The 15,189-nt window shown below is 36.2% G+C and overlaps 1 long non-coding RNA gene across 1 annotated transcript; it reads right to left on the bottom strand.

The window, feature by feature from the left end:
- Positions 1-7,284: 7,284 nt before the first annotated feature.
- LOC137405713 (uncharacterized) lies at positions 7,285-12,814 on the bottom strand. Its single transcript, XR_010979801.1, has 3 exons — positions 12,746-12,814; positions 11,621-11,796; positions 7,285-7,363 (listed from the first exon to the last, which is right to left on the bottom strand). It is a non-coding gene; the product is annotated as an uncharacterized lncRNA (long non-coding RNA).
- Positions 12,815-15,189: the final 2,375 nt, after the last annotated feature.

Here is a 15,189-nt window from a genome sequence, read left to right as displayed (position 1 = left end):
CTTTCAGATTACTAGAGCATAAGGAGACGTGATTATGTTACAACTGAGGTGTTCAGGCACTTGAAGCGTAAGAAGATGCTGTAGGTAGGTAAGACACATGGTAGGTTTTGTCATGGTAAGGGTACACGATAACTGAGCCAGGTAGGGTACGGCAGGTTGTGCAATAATAGGGGTATGCCATAAGAAAGTAGGGTACATGTGACACCTGATAAGTGGCAATGCTTCAGCAAAAGGTATGACCCACCATTTTTTCAAATAATTTAATGTTTTCAATTTAATGCTTTATAAAATAAGGTGTTTCTAGTATACTAAAAGCTGCTTTGTGAGTTTGGCTCACAAGTCGCCCATAGAGTAATTACAAAGCCATGTAGTATATAACTTCAAGTTTATGGATATCTGTAGGACTAAATGAATGCGTGTCGTGTATGTCATCCAACAATAGAGATTTTCATGTGCATACTTCTATGTAATCTGAAAGCCCCTATAAAGATAGTCATAATTTATGCAATGTGACAGCGCTGTATCAAATACTTGTTCGCAGCCTTGTCACACACCTACCGAGTATCACTTGTTAAACACCGAGTATCACTTGTCACAGACCGGGTATCAATGTAAACATTGCTATGATATAAAAACCTTAATAATATAAAAAGTGCATAGTAAATGTTCCTACGCACAAGCAAAGGCAAGGCTTTTGTTATGCACCAGGCTTTGTCTTGGAACTTGCTCGCAGATTCACAGCTGCAAAATAACATACATAATGCACTGGCACTAATTCATAACTACATTACAAGTGCAAGCATAGAGATGGAGGAAGGTAATGCCTAATCAACTTCTGCCATCCAGCAGTTTGGCTCGTGGAAGAGCCAATTACATGTAGCTACACAAACACAGGTGCTCAACCCGCTAGTGAAGAGGCGTAATTGAAAATAACTTTAAGATGTGGTTGCGTCAAAAAGGTCGATTTAATGAAATTATGACCAATAAAAGGCTAAAACATCAGCTACAAATTGATGTCATTTTTGTCTTTGTGGACTAACCCTGTCCAGAGATATATGCGTTTGAATGAGGCCATCTTTTAAAAAGCTTACATTCCAGCGGGTGCTTCATTCGCGATGTAACTAGTGATACATTTGAAAAGAGTTGACGAGCGATAAATATAGGATCGCTCCATTAACCAATCATCAGCATGAAATTTTTATATAGGTCGTAATAAATGTTATCACTCGTAAACGCATTGTCTGTGATCTCAAATTTAGAGATTTTACTCTATTAGTAAATTGCATGGACATCGATATTTACTAAATTAATTAACATCGGTACTTTAATGAATTACTCGATCGACACGTTTTATTGACGAACAACAGAATTGTAAAAATTACTCTAAAGTTACTGCGAAGGTGAGTCCGAGTTTTCTGAGCATCAGGTGGTTAAAGTGCTAGAGGAAGATAGGAGCATGGATTTAAATTTATCTTTTACTTTGAGTCTCCTATAGATATACTGTTGTGTTTACATTCAAACTATATTTCCCTGTTTGAGGCTATAATGTAATTTCTTGTGCGCGCGTGCGAGATAAGGACGCACAGTGAGTTCTTGACGGCTTCTTTTTAATCCATAGCATCTAGCAATACAATGGCTTAGATTGATGAATATACTAAAGGTGATACTTTTAGTACTCACGAATACATTAATTAATTAATAGAATAACAACTTTTTGCTATCACCAATCATCGTTTTATAATTTTTTATCGTTTCACCTAGCTATAGTTGCTTCAAATTTTCTTTGGTAGTTTTAGCTAGTAAATTAGATTAATGATTTGACTTTAGATGTCCACTTATCACTTGTAGAAAGTGAAGAAAATCAATTAATCAATGCACATCTTTAACTTCCAGAACCAAAGCTTCGAATCGTTGGCCTGGCGTACTTATGCTTTTGTTAAACATTTATTCATTTTAAAAATTACACTCGCAATCTATCCAACTCCCAATTTGAAAGGTTTCGGTAGATACGTGTTAGAATGAAATATCTATGAATGACATATATTTATTGCATATTGTTTACAGGATGTTTATGTGGTCCCACCAGCCGAAGCAGCTTTGTCCATGTAGAAACTGCCATAAATGGGAAAGAGAGACTTGAATGTGTGCTGCATAAACCATGACATTTTGTTTGAGTTTGCAGCAGTAGATGAATTTTCCCTATTGTATGAGCTGTAACTATGTGAGTGGCCACGACTTGGGTGGATATTTCTATTAACAGCTTTATGCTGAAATGAATATTTTTTTGCTTGTAAAAGTTATATAATAAAATATTGTTGAAGATAGTGCAAAACATGATTTGCAGAACATTGAATATATCAAGGTTGACACCTGTGCACAGGTTGACATTCTGACATTCTGCACAGGTTGACATCTGTGCAGAAATCTTTTCTGATAGATGGATTTATGAAGTGCAATCAGAGCTGCATGGACAGGCACTTTTGCATAACTCGACCATTTGTTTAGCCCTTGAATCAACCAATCAAATGTGACCAGTGAATTTTTTTCTAAAAATAGATACCACTAATGACTCGATAACGTTGACAGTCGACTATACAATGTACATGACTTTTAGGGATGTAGTTTGTTTCGCCACATATTTTTTTCAAAGACGCAGCTTGCTTATTTTGCTTAGTAAGAAACTAGTTTCCGGTGTGGGCAATGAGCTTTTAAGAGCTTGTAATCACATTCCCAAATATTTTGCACCTACAACACAACAGAGTAAGACATGGTGAATCTTTTGATAACAAATAACTGTAATGTGAATCTTGTTGCAAGTCAAACTTTAAATGAATTTAATTTACTAAATACATGCTTGAAGGAAGTTTTAGCATGTATTTAATAAACTTCATAAACTATAAATAAATTTTATCATTTACGTTAGCGAATCATGTTTATTATAATGGTTACCAGATATACTGGATAATGGATACTTCGCCGTGGCAAGTTCAGTGAAGTGTATCTTTTAATAACTGTTGTGTATATAATCGCTACACTAATAGCCAAATTTCAAGATCGAGATAAATTATTGTTGGTTTGGTGGGCCGATCAAATTTGACCTAACAAAAAAATGATGAAGCATCGCGTTGCATATACTTAGGTCCCAAAATATTTCTGAAAAGGGAGATCATAAAGCATGGGCGCTGGGCTAAAAACTTAGCATGTGCATAGGTGTATAAATATGTAGCTGAGGTCTATGCCGTCATAGCTCAGTGGTAAAACGTTCAGGAAGAAACTCGTCGATGCATTTGTCGTGAGTTCCAATCCATCAGAATGTAGAATTTTACTATCAAGATTTTAATAGCTATAGTTGGACAATCAAAACTACGGATACACACACCAAATTTGAGAAATATATAGATAATTATGTACAGCCTGCTTTCAGATAACAATAGGAACTGTTGTTACTGAACTTTACTGAACATGTCAGTCACAAACACACTGTAATATTGCAAATGTGAATCTAAGATTTGAATAACAGAAGGAATTACACACAGAGAAGACTGGCTCCTTCTCTGGCTCCACGTATCGACCATGCTCCTGTAATGTGGCTGCTACCCAATCCGCTCCTTTCTCTTGTATAACCAACTGGCATTCTGGTGACTGCCTAGCGTGTCTCCTCCAAACATCGTCTGTTGGTGTCCAGCCAGACATTTCAACACCACAAAAGAAACAGCACACCACATCCCTTCGTCCTGAATAAGTTAAATATAGTGACAAGTAGCCATGAATGGATAGGATAGCATTAATAGGATCTCTTGGTTTCATTCATAACATATGAAGAAGCTATTAAATTTTGAGGTGAGTCACACTTGAAATCATTTACTAGCAAATTTTGTTCGGCAACTAGAGTCTACGAGTGCCTGGAAACAAAGGTGACAACTCCACAATCAACGCTATCATACAAATGCCATAGGCAGCAGCCACTTAACTCTTTAAAGTTGGCAAGCCGTTCCCATCAGCTTTTTTACAATATGCAGTTCATTTGTTTGTTGCGTGGCAACCACTAACAGCAGCTAAATAACTTTTTCAGCTGTTTTCTCCACAAAATGCTCTACGAGATAAACCCTGTTTGAAATGTTATATGGGCAAATTAAATGATTTTATAATTTTTTCCAAAATGGAAAAGATCAAAAAGGCTAAAATGCCATGGCAAAGTATCCGGTTCAAGTTTTCTTATTGCTATGCAACGAGTAACACAATCGACGTGAATTTTGTTATGTGAAATCTCTAATAGTTTCTGATTCTGCTGCAAGCAAGCAAAAGCGATTTAGCAAAGTTATTGATCAACCGATCTAACAAGTAAGTTATCCCTTTCCTACTATCAACTTTTACAGGCGCTTTTAGTTTCTGAAGTTTCTCAGTACGTATTAGGTCTAAAAACGAATTATTTGAAATAGCTTACAAACAGTCAAAGTCAACACCTTCCTTTTGAACAAACATACAAAGAAGCTCTCACTCCAAGTTTCAAAAAAGACAAAAGAGCATCACACAGATTCTACAATCCTACTCGTAACTCCTCGTGGTGCTTGACAAGAACATGTTCTCTGTAGTGCAAAATAATAAAGCTACCACGATGACAAGATTTCAATTGCTTACTATCAGGTACATAGCTAACATGACAGGTCACAAAACACGTGTAGCATTATTTTTTGTTCTTATAGCCAATAATCTCCTGCATTTTAGAGACGATTCAAAAATTATTTCTCAAAAGTATTTCTCCCATTACAGAATGGAAAAATTTAGGAAAGCTAGCTATTGTATATATCATTAAAAGGAGACTTCGTGCTGATAATAGTTGCAATTTTCAGTTTACAGAAATACCAACCACTTCTCAAGTTATAACATGTTGTATAAGTCCATGTCTACATTTGAAAGTTTTTATGAAATTTAATTCCGATTATAAAGAGTTAATAAATGGGTTTAATCTATCAATGAGTATTGATAATGAATATTGACAATGTTACCAATCAGAGCAGAGTAGAAAACTATTCACCTTGACCCCTGGTACTGATCAATATAGAAATGTTTAGACTCTTAGGAAGATGACCACAAATGTTGGTGTATTATATAATGCTTCCTCAAATTAGCCAAATTTTAAACAGGAGTCATTCAGCTTAAACCGTGATACCCACAAATCTAAACATATCATGAAGTTAGTTTTACCAACTAGTTAGTACTAACCAAATGTAAAAGACTGACATGTAGATGACAGGTGGCACCAAGTTGCTGTACATAAACTGAGTGTATGTAGAACACTTCTCCATCCTAGGATCAGCTTGTGTAAGTATTTGATGATATACAGTAAGTTATAAAACATACAGCGAAACCTCTACATACGATACTCATATGAATAAGTTACAATTCCTTTAAATCTGAATAGTTCCACAACCCAAAGCAGTACACATTGACTTATTAATAAATACTGCAGACGGATACAAATAACAATAAATAACACAGATATTTTAGGAGCGTGAAAATATTCATATAGGAGGAATAATTAGAGAAGTTTTTTATTGTCAAAAAACAAGTGAACTCAAGTGTAGCCTTGATGCAGAGCATAGAACAGTGTCTAAATAGTTATAGAGACATAGTGTCACCTACTCAAACTTGATGATGCAGAGCATAGAACAGTGTCTAGATAGATATAGAGACGTAGTGTCGCCTACTCAAACTTGATGATGCAGAGCATAGAACAATGTCTAGATAGTTATAGAGACGTAGTGTCACCTACTCAAACTTGATGATGCAGAGCATAGAACAGTGTCTAGATAGTTATAGAGACGTAGTGTCGCCTACTCAAACTTGATGATGCAGAGCATAGAACAATGTCTAGATAGTTATAGAGACGTAGTGTCACCTACTCAAACTTGATGATGCAGAGCATAGAACAGTGTCTAGATAGATATAGAGACGTAGTGTCACCTACTCAAACTTGATGATGCAGAGCATAGAACAGTGTCTAGATAGATATAGAGACGTAGTGTCACCTACTCAAACTTGATGATGCAGAAAATAGAACAGTGTCTAGATAGTTATAGAGACGTAGTGTCAACTACTCAAACTTAGACTAGTGTAAAGGTCACATACTTTCAATTAATTTAGCTGATCCATTTTTATCTCTTTTATTCCATCATTTGTTTATGTTCTATTTTTAGTTATGATTCTCTAAATTAAATTGGTGCAAGAACACACTAGTAATTCTAAACAATTCACCCATATAACTTAGTGAAAAGCATTAAAGAGTGAGCATGGTGAAGGATAAATCCTTAAGGATCTTACGACCAAATACCTGTGTAGAAAAGTTGGTGCTCAATCATCTCAGAAGCCAGCTTGCTATTACCGGAAGGCCACGTGCGGAACGAATATTTACGTCTCGAATCAACAGCAAACTCAGGGTGTTTCGTAGCCTCAGTGATAATGCCCAACTCTGTCTCAGTTGGCGGCAAAGGAAATGCATCATCATTGAAGATATCAGCAAGTACATCAGGTATATTTCTTACAGTTTTCACGCCTGCATGAGACAATATGCTGTGATAATGTAACGATACCTAAAATGTCTTGTCACTCTTTCAGACAATGTAATGCAATGTAACAGATCAAGTATTCACAGTCCCTTAATGTTGGTGCACACTGAATGTCATTTAAAAGCAAATTGACACAAGGTTGGTGTGAACCTTAGTGCACTAGATCTACAATAAATATGGGAATGTTTGGTTAGATCAACTTTCCTGCCTCTTTGATTAATATAAACTATATCACAGCATAAAACAGCATTTTTGCTGGTGGAATTATATAAAATTTGTTTACTTACAACGAATTCCAACATTTTTAACACTGAAATGTATATAGGTGACTTTTCCTTTAATTTACATCATGCTCAAACTCAATAGAACAGAGTGCTAGAACAAAGGTGTGCGGCTGTTATGTGGGTACAAGTGTCATCAATACAACACGAATCTATGATCTGATTTGAAATAAAAATTGATAATTCCAAAAATGAAGTCATTGTGAAAACAGTAACTCACCATTTTTCAAGTACATATCAGTGCCAGGAGAAGATAACAACAAGAAAACTCTGTATGAATGCATTTGAATATCTGAGGAACAAAAGCAATGTATTGGTTAAATGTAGTGATAGACATTGCCTATATGATGAAACTAATGAAAACAGCATAAGACAAACTATGAGGCTTTGATAACCCACCTTGCATAAACTGACAGTTCATTGATTTCTTACGATGAACCACATCAGGTACCATGCTGTTAGTCCAGTCACTGATTCTCAGTTTGCAGTAGAAACACTCCACTGTATCATTGGTACCTACAAGATGAGACGACTCTCTAATGTGTTCTTACAGGTAAGGGGCAGCAGCGATATCAAAATAAATTTACTCATCCGAATTAATTCATACAAATACAATTGGGAATAATTGGGAACAGAGTTGCGTTCCCTACTTGCTTCAAAGAAGATGGCTCAACTAAGGGATCAAAATTAACTCAGAACATAACATGGGTGGCAGGCATGTAAAGAGACTTGTAATCATATAACCAGAGATAGTAGAGTGAGTGATATAAATACATGATATAACTTACTCCAACTTACGCTACATATTATGCACATTAACTTGACTGCTAGATTGTACTTTTTAATTTTACCAATTGTTTTACTCTCACTAACAAATTTGTGAAGTTTCGAGAGATTTCAAATGTCATGTTGGAAGTTATGTCATATGCAGAGACAAGAATCTGCGTTGCATGTCAAACAATTCAAATATGGAAGTAATTGAAAATAGAGGCCTTACTGTATATCGAACTTTAAAATCAAGCATTTTAATTTGAAGAAAAGCGCTGTCATCCGCAGCACTTTCTACAAATCCATTGTTTCTATGAAAGCAATAGAGAGACCATAGTTAGAGTTTGTACTCCGAAGCACCTCATACTCACTGTGATATGCACCATAATCACATCAGTTGATTGAACTAGGAAAAACCACTTAAATAAACAATAGAAAGTTTGGAGTGATGTCCTTGTAGAAAAATTACTTTCCAAGTGAAAACAGCACTATATATTATTTCCAGCAAGTTGCGTAACATCGTGTATGATAATCCTTTACAACCAGTTTCTAACATGTTATAAGTTACACTTTGTTCAATCAAGTCCTATTGCATTTAACAAGGTTATTGATATGAACTGATCTCTCTGTGTGACTGCAAAACTATAAATTGCGGCAGCTGGAGCCCTTTTCAGGCAAGAGGATGAGACAGTTCATGAACCTCCAACAAAGATTACACATACTCAGGGTGATCAGTATATCAAATGCTGATGAATCATAATATTAATTAATTGGCATGATGGCTGCATAATTATTCACAGTGGTTAGGGAGAGTCTACTAATTCTGGTTCTCCAACAAGTTATTGTTATATGACAAGACACAGCTAACAACTAACATAATAAAGCTAGCAACTAGCCTGTATTTTCCAATGCAACTTGGAAATATTCAATGCGACTTGGAAATATTCAATGCGACTTGGAAATATTCAATGCGACTTGGAAATATCCAATGCGACTTGAAAATATCCAATGCGACTTGGAAATATCCAATGCGACTTGGAAATATCCAATGCGACTTGGAAATATTCAATACGACTTGGAAATATTCAATACGACTTGGAAATTTCCACTGCGACTTGGAAATATTCAATACAACTTGGACATATCCAATACAACTTGGAAATATCCAATGCGACTTGGAAATACCCAATGCGACTTGGAAATACCCAATGCGACTTGGAAATATCCAATGCGACTTGAAAATATCCAATGCGACTTGGAAATATCCAATGCGACTTGAAAATATCCAATGCGACTTGGAAATATCCAATGCGACTTGGAAATATCCAATCGACTTGGAAATATTCAATACGACTTGGAAATATTCAATACGACTTGGAAATTTCCACTGCGACTTGGAAATATTTAATACAACTTGGACATATCCAATGCGACTTGGAAATACCCAATGCGACTTGGAAATACCCAATGCGACTTGGAAATACCCAATGCGACTTGGAAATATCCAATGCGACTTGGAAATATCCAATGCGACTTGGAAATACCCAATGCAACTTGGAAATATTCAATGTGACTTGGAAATACCCAATGCGACTTGGAAATATCCAATGCGACTTGGAAATACCCAATGCGACTTGGAAATACCCGATGCGACTTGGAAATATCCAACGCGACTTGGAAAGACCCAATCACAATGATTGATTAGCGATATTCACTAGGTTTCCATGGTGCGCAGTATTGCGAAGCAGCCTCCTCCGAAGTCGAGGGGATTGTACGTTTCCATGCTGCGCAGTGGTTTTCAGCAAATCAGCCAGATAAGAGAAATTGTATAAATCGAATCGCCTGATGAAGAAATAGAATCGATCACGGATACCGAACGTCAGAAACGGTCTTTTTATGATTCTGTCGCCATTATACTTTTATTTACAATACACATTCCCAAGGTTTCACAAACCTTAACACAATTTTTACAAAGTAATATATTTTTAATAAGTATTTTTAAGTAATATATTATTTAAACGTTGATTTAGGATTTGCCACTTATTTTTCGAAAAGTGTTGGCATCGATAACAAAGTTCAGAGAAGTAATCACCTCATCATCCTCGTGAATGCAGACCATAATTAAATTTAGGTGAAAGAAGATCGGAAGAATAGATTACAAGATTAGCATGACAACCTTTGTACTAGTTTATGGCCCTCGAAGAATCCGTCTCCACGGCATGAGAGCTATGCGCAGCCAATGCGCAGTCGCTGTTTCCTTGCTGCGAATTTGCGCTGGCTTCGCACTGATCAGTGCGCAGTGATTTCAGTGCGAAGACGCCGTTTCCATGATTCGGAGATAGCGCAACTCCGAAGCACTGCGCATCATTGAAACATAGTGATTGTTATCTGGTCTGGTATGTTCACTTGTACCGTGTGCATTATGAGGAGAGCATATGTAGTAATGTGTTTAGAATTCTAACTGATTCACCTGCAAGTCTAGTCAATTCTTGACTGAACTGAAGAGACTTTTACCACAACAAGGTACTATCAGGCACTCAGGTAAGTGTGACTATTAATGTCATTTGATTAATATCAGTTTAGTTGACATTACTTGACTAGTAATTAACTCTGCTTTGCACTCTCCAGCACTGCAATCATAACTACACGTAACAATTACTAAGTATGAACAAATGTGAAACATTAAAGGTTGACGTAGTCTCTGAAGTAGTCATGACAGTTGGTTATTGTCTTGTCACGTGATGTTCTCACGTTAATTGAAAGGCCAATAAAAAGCTCAATATAAAACTTATCATAGCACTAGTTTATGAAAAACACTTCGGGTTTTACAGAAGACCTTGTATCAAATATAGATGCTCGTTACTTTAGTTTTGTTTCGGCTTGATTAATTCGTCAAGTCATGATCTGATCATGTGAGCCAATACTTCGCAAATAATTTTTGCAGCACTTTTCGATTATCACAGGTGACCAACAGGTTCGCCATGATTATCAAACAATGATATGTACTCCTTCGAGGTAAGGCTAAAAAATTAAATGAATTTTACGGTGAATTTTGTTGCAAGTCAACCTTTGAAGGTTGACTTGCAACAAAATTCACACTACCGTTATTTGATATGAAAAGATTCACCGTGTCTTACTCTGTTGTATTGTAGGTGCAAAATATGTGAAAAGGTGAATACAAGCTCTTAAAGGCTCAAAAACGAACAGAAAATCGCAGCCACACGAGACCGCCGTAGTTTGGATTCCCTTTCCAAAACGGCTCAAATGTGATGTAGTTGTGAGAGATGGTTTCTGTTTACACATTCTTGCAACCTTATTCGTCGAAATATTTTCACAAATATACTTCACGCATTCAATAAAACTATGTCTATTGTTCTTACTCGTCTGTTTTATCGTCATTGTAATGCTGTCACTTTTAGCAGTGATATCTTATAACTTGCCGTAAAAATTCGTTTAATTTTTTAGCCTTAGCTTGAAGGAGTACATATCATTGTCTGATAAACTTGACGAGCCTGTTGGTCACTTGTGATAATCGAAAAGTGCTGCAGAATTTATTTGCGAAGTATTGGGTCACATGATCAGATTACGACTTGCCGATTAGACCAGGCCGAAACAAAACTGTAAAGTAGCGAGCATCTATATTTGATACGGGGTCTTCGGTAGAACCCGAAGTGTTTGTCATAAACTAGTACTACGATAAGTTTTACATTGAGCTTTGTATTGGCCTTTCAATTCACGTGAGAACACGTGACAAGACGATAACCAAATTTCGTGGCTGCGTCATCGAAATAAAGAAATTCAAATATACGGCGGCTTTTCGTTTTTGAGCTTTTACGAGCTTGTAATCACTTTTCCACACATTTGGCACCTACAACACAACATAGTAAAACATGGTGAATCTTTTGATACCAAATAACTGTAATGTGAATTTTGTTGCAAGTCAACCTTTAAGCATCTCTGGTGATTCAGTCATTAGCCTTTGACTTGGTGAAACTAAGCACTTACCATGAATGTATATGAACCCTGAGGCTGCTAGTTCTCTTGGTGATACAATAGTTGATTTGGGCCAAGCATAAAATGTTTTTCTTCTGTGTGTTTCATAATTGAATGTAGAGAGAATTTGCTCAATATTTGGAGAAGGCTTCCTGATGACTTCTATGGACTGCTTTGGTAGGATTGACCTGATAAGTAACGACCATCTTGAAGTTAAACTCACTCATGTATATACAATGGAGCCTCTATTTATAAAAGACAAAGACATACAAAATTTTCAAGTTACGAAATATTTTTGGGTAGACACTTTTAGATATTTCTAGATACGGAAGGAATAAAAGGATTTCGTACTTTGGCCCGTTTGCTTCCCGATGGGTTACATTTAAGCAGAACACTCCTTACTCAGTTTTCTTTGCTATCAAAGATCGGTAAACAGCAAGCGTTTTTTCCCGTCGAATAATTTGGAGTTGTCATTTGGAGTTATGTAGGAAAAGATAACCTTCAATTCCAACAAAGTTCTTTATTTTCCGTATTGTGACAGTTTTTTATATTGCCAATGTAAATAAATCTTTCCGTTTGCATTTTTGAGAAGATTTATTCTAAGCAAAACAAAAACACATCTAGAAATTCCTCCTTCTGACCCTATCTTCCAACTTCCGGGGTCTTTTTTTAGATTGCCAACACCAAAGGTTAGCAATCATGTCATTCATAGTTTATATTCACTATTTGTATTTTTTCGTTTTTCGATACAAACCTTTTCTGTTGATCATGAGCAATAGGCGTAAAGTGGCTAACAACTGAGCGTAGCAAGCATCCTTGAGTAGTGACCAAAAGTAATACTAATTGCAAACTTTATAATTGCACAAATGAATTACAAAGTCATGTGGCCAAATAGATCTTTAGTGAATACTACATAGGAAATGCTTTTTATTGGGTTCTGCAGAAATACGATCAGTATTTTTATAATGAGCTGCTGCACACCTACTTGACCTTTAAAAATTCTACTTGTGCTGTCTACATTACACTGAGTGAAACTTGATGGACAACAAACATTCTCATGTAAAACTATAGATACTAACTTACAGGCATATTTTACAAATGTCATAAAAGTACACAAAGTTAGGAATTAAATGGTACCTGAGCTGACATTGTGTGCGATACAATTTATTCAACTCTTCTGAACTGGTAGGAACCTCCTTAGCATCTGTACTCTGTAACATCTGTAACTCATCAGGAAATGGAATTCCAACATCTTGTCGGTTTGTCTGCGAGTGATTCTTTAAAAATGGGCAGCTTTTTGAATAGACTCGGTGCCAAGCCAAAGGATCGTGAGTAGAGTGCAGACTCTTCACTTCCAGATTGCAAAAATGGCAGTGGTATACCTGTGATCCATCGATAGCTGCCAGCGCAAATCCTGCACAGCAATATCGTATGGCTGGTATTTCAAAATCACGACCAGAATTGGCAAATGTTCTGAGTCGATGACGTTCACTGGCATAATTCGCGTTTGAGGTTAAAACATCTCCCATCACTGACTGCTGAAAATACACATTATATCATCATGAGAACAATAGTTGAATATTCGCTGATCAGGTTACACTACTAAACTATTTTCCTAGAAAAGTAACTTCAATTTATCATAATTCATATGTATCATCTCATATCAGGCCATCAGGTTATGATGGAACATAACCTGATGGCCTTTACAAGGAACCGAGGTTATATAGAGAGGTTTTATAAAGAAGCAGTTATGACTCTGTATATAAAATGAAAAAAAAACAGGAAAATCATCAAAATTGTTGAGGAATTTGTCTGGTGAACTTGTTTGTTAAGTTTCATTTATATATATATACGGGCAAGGCTATTTTTGACATGATTGTGACGCGCGGGACATTTGAATGCTTCCTCGCATACTTTTCAGCCCAGATGTGAAATCTTGCTGTCATTTATGCTGTTTTAAGCAGCACTTGACACCAATTATCACTGAATGAGATTTCATCTTTGTCATGCAATGCATAGAATAGAAGAATTATTAAACATTAAAGCTGGTGTGACGTGCGGGACCATCATATGATATAAAATTACTCTGTGACAATGGCAAAGATCTTACGAAGTTTTCGACTCATGACATCATTGTTCCACAAGCTCATATCTCTACTATACTTCTACTAGAAATACGTACTGTTTTGTTTTCAGGCCCAAGGTTAATGATTCTGTGAGGTTTGAAAAAAGACAACCACCTGCGACGCGCGTGATTATGACGTGCAAGACAAAAATAACATTATGAAAAATCTAACATTTTAAAATTAGCATATATTATACTTAAACATGAAACATAAAACACATGATTCAAAGATTGTCAGACTTTCATTCAGTAAACCATTTTTTTTAAAATCGTTGTCTTCTGCCATTATTGTTTTCTCGTAATAACTGGAGATGCTTTAAAAAGACAGTTCCTGTGGGTGGTTCTTTTGTCATTGGGGTTTGGCCACAAACCGCTTGCGTGAGCGGTGCATGTACTTTATATTGTAGCTACTTTCATTGACTTCTGCTGTGAGAATTTCTCCAATGTTGACTTCAAAGTCACAGGCCAATGCGACTAGCATTTGTGGCATGAGTGTTTCTGAAATATCTCCTGTGATTACCTTTTGATTATTTTCGCTGCTTTGTGTGTGTGTGGAAATGGCTGCCAAGGAGAAGGACACCATTCCATCAGAACAATATAACTATCTGCTTTAATTGCCATGTAATAGTACGATCTAATGCCATGAATTAAATGCATGGTGGACCAGGATTCTTTGCATATCCGCGCTGTTTCAGTAATCCTATCTTCTAAGATGTAGAATATTTTTATTGGTTTCGTTCTCTTCAAAATTATTGTTGTCGCAGCATCCACAAATGAATTTGCAGAGTTTACGACATACCTTTTCCGGTACACTCATACCTGCCAACTCTCACGCATTGGACGTGAGACTCACGCAATCACCCCAAAGAAAAAATGAAAATGCGTGAGATTTTTGCCCCAATTTTCACAATTTTATATATATACTATTATTGATACATCAGTTGCCCCAAAACCAAATCTCACACATTACCCCACTCTTGGGTTGGCAGGCCTGGGTACACTGCCATTAGAACCTGTTGTTTGATGCTTTCCCACAATACCATTTATTGCCACTTTGCAATGCGGTGAATTTTTTGTAACTGTACTTTAACCCTTTCAGCCCTAATTATTTTCCAGTTGAGTGCCCCCCTGGCCTAATTAATTTTTCACACTCAATATTTAATAAAGTGAGGTGTGTTACATTGAGTATAAATAAAGCTGCGTTCAAGATAAATGAAAATAGGTTTTTGTAACTTGTTGGTAACATTCTTAGCTACATTTTGATACTAATATATACACTTTAGGTTAATCTATATAGGATGTTATTGATAAGATTCAAATCGATACTTTTTTTGGAAATCGAAAAGTCTAAGTTTGGTTGCTACTACCAGTCAGCTTTTTGGTTGATAACACTTCAGTAACATATTAGGATGACAAGGAAATGTGTTATCATCAAGTTGCAAAAAAATATTTGGAG

Source organism: Watersipora subatra, chromosome 10 (genome assembly GCF_963576615.1).
Source record: "Watersipora subatra chromosome 10, tzWatSuba1.1, whole genome shotgun sequence".
Taxonomy (NCBI): Eukaryota; Metazoa; Bryozoa; class Gymnolaemata; order Cheilostomatida; family Watersiporidae; genus Watersipora; species Watersipora subatra.
The sequence above is the reverse complement of the archived record's forward strand: the minus strand, read 5'-3'. Positions and strand labels throughout refer to the sequence as shown.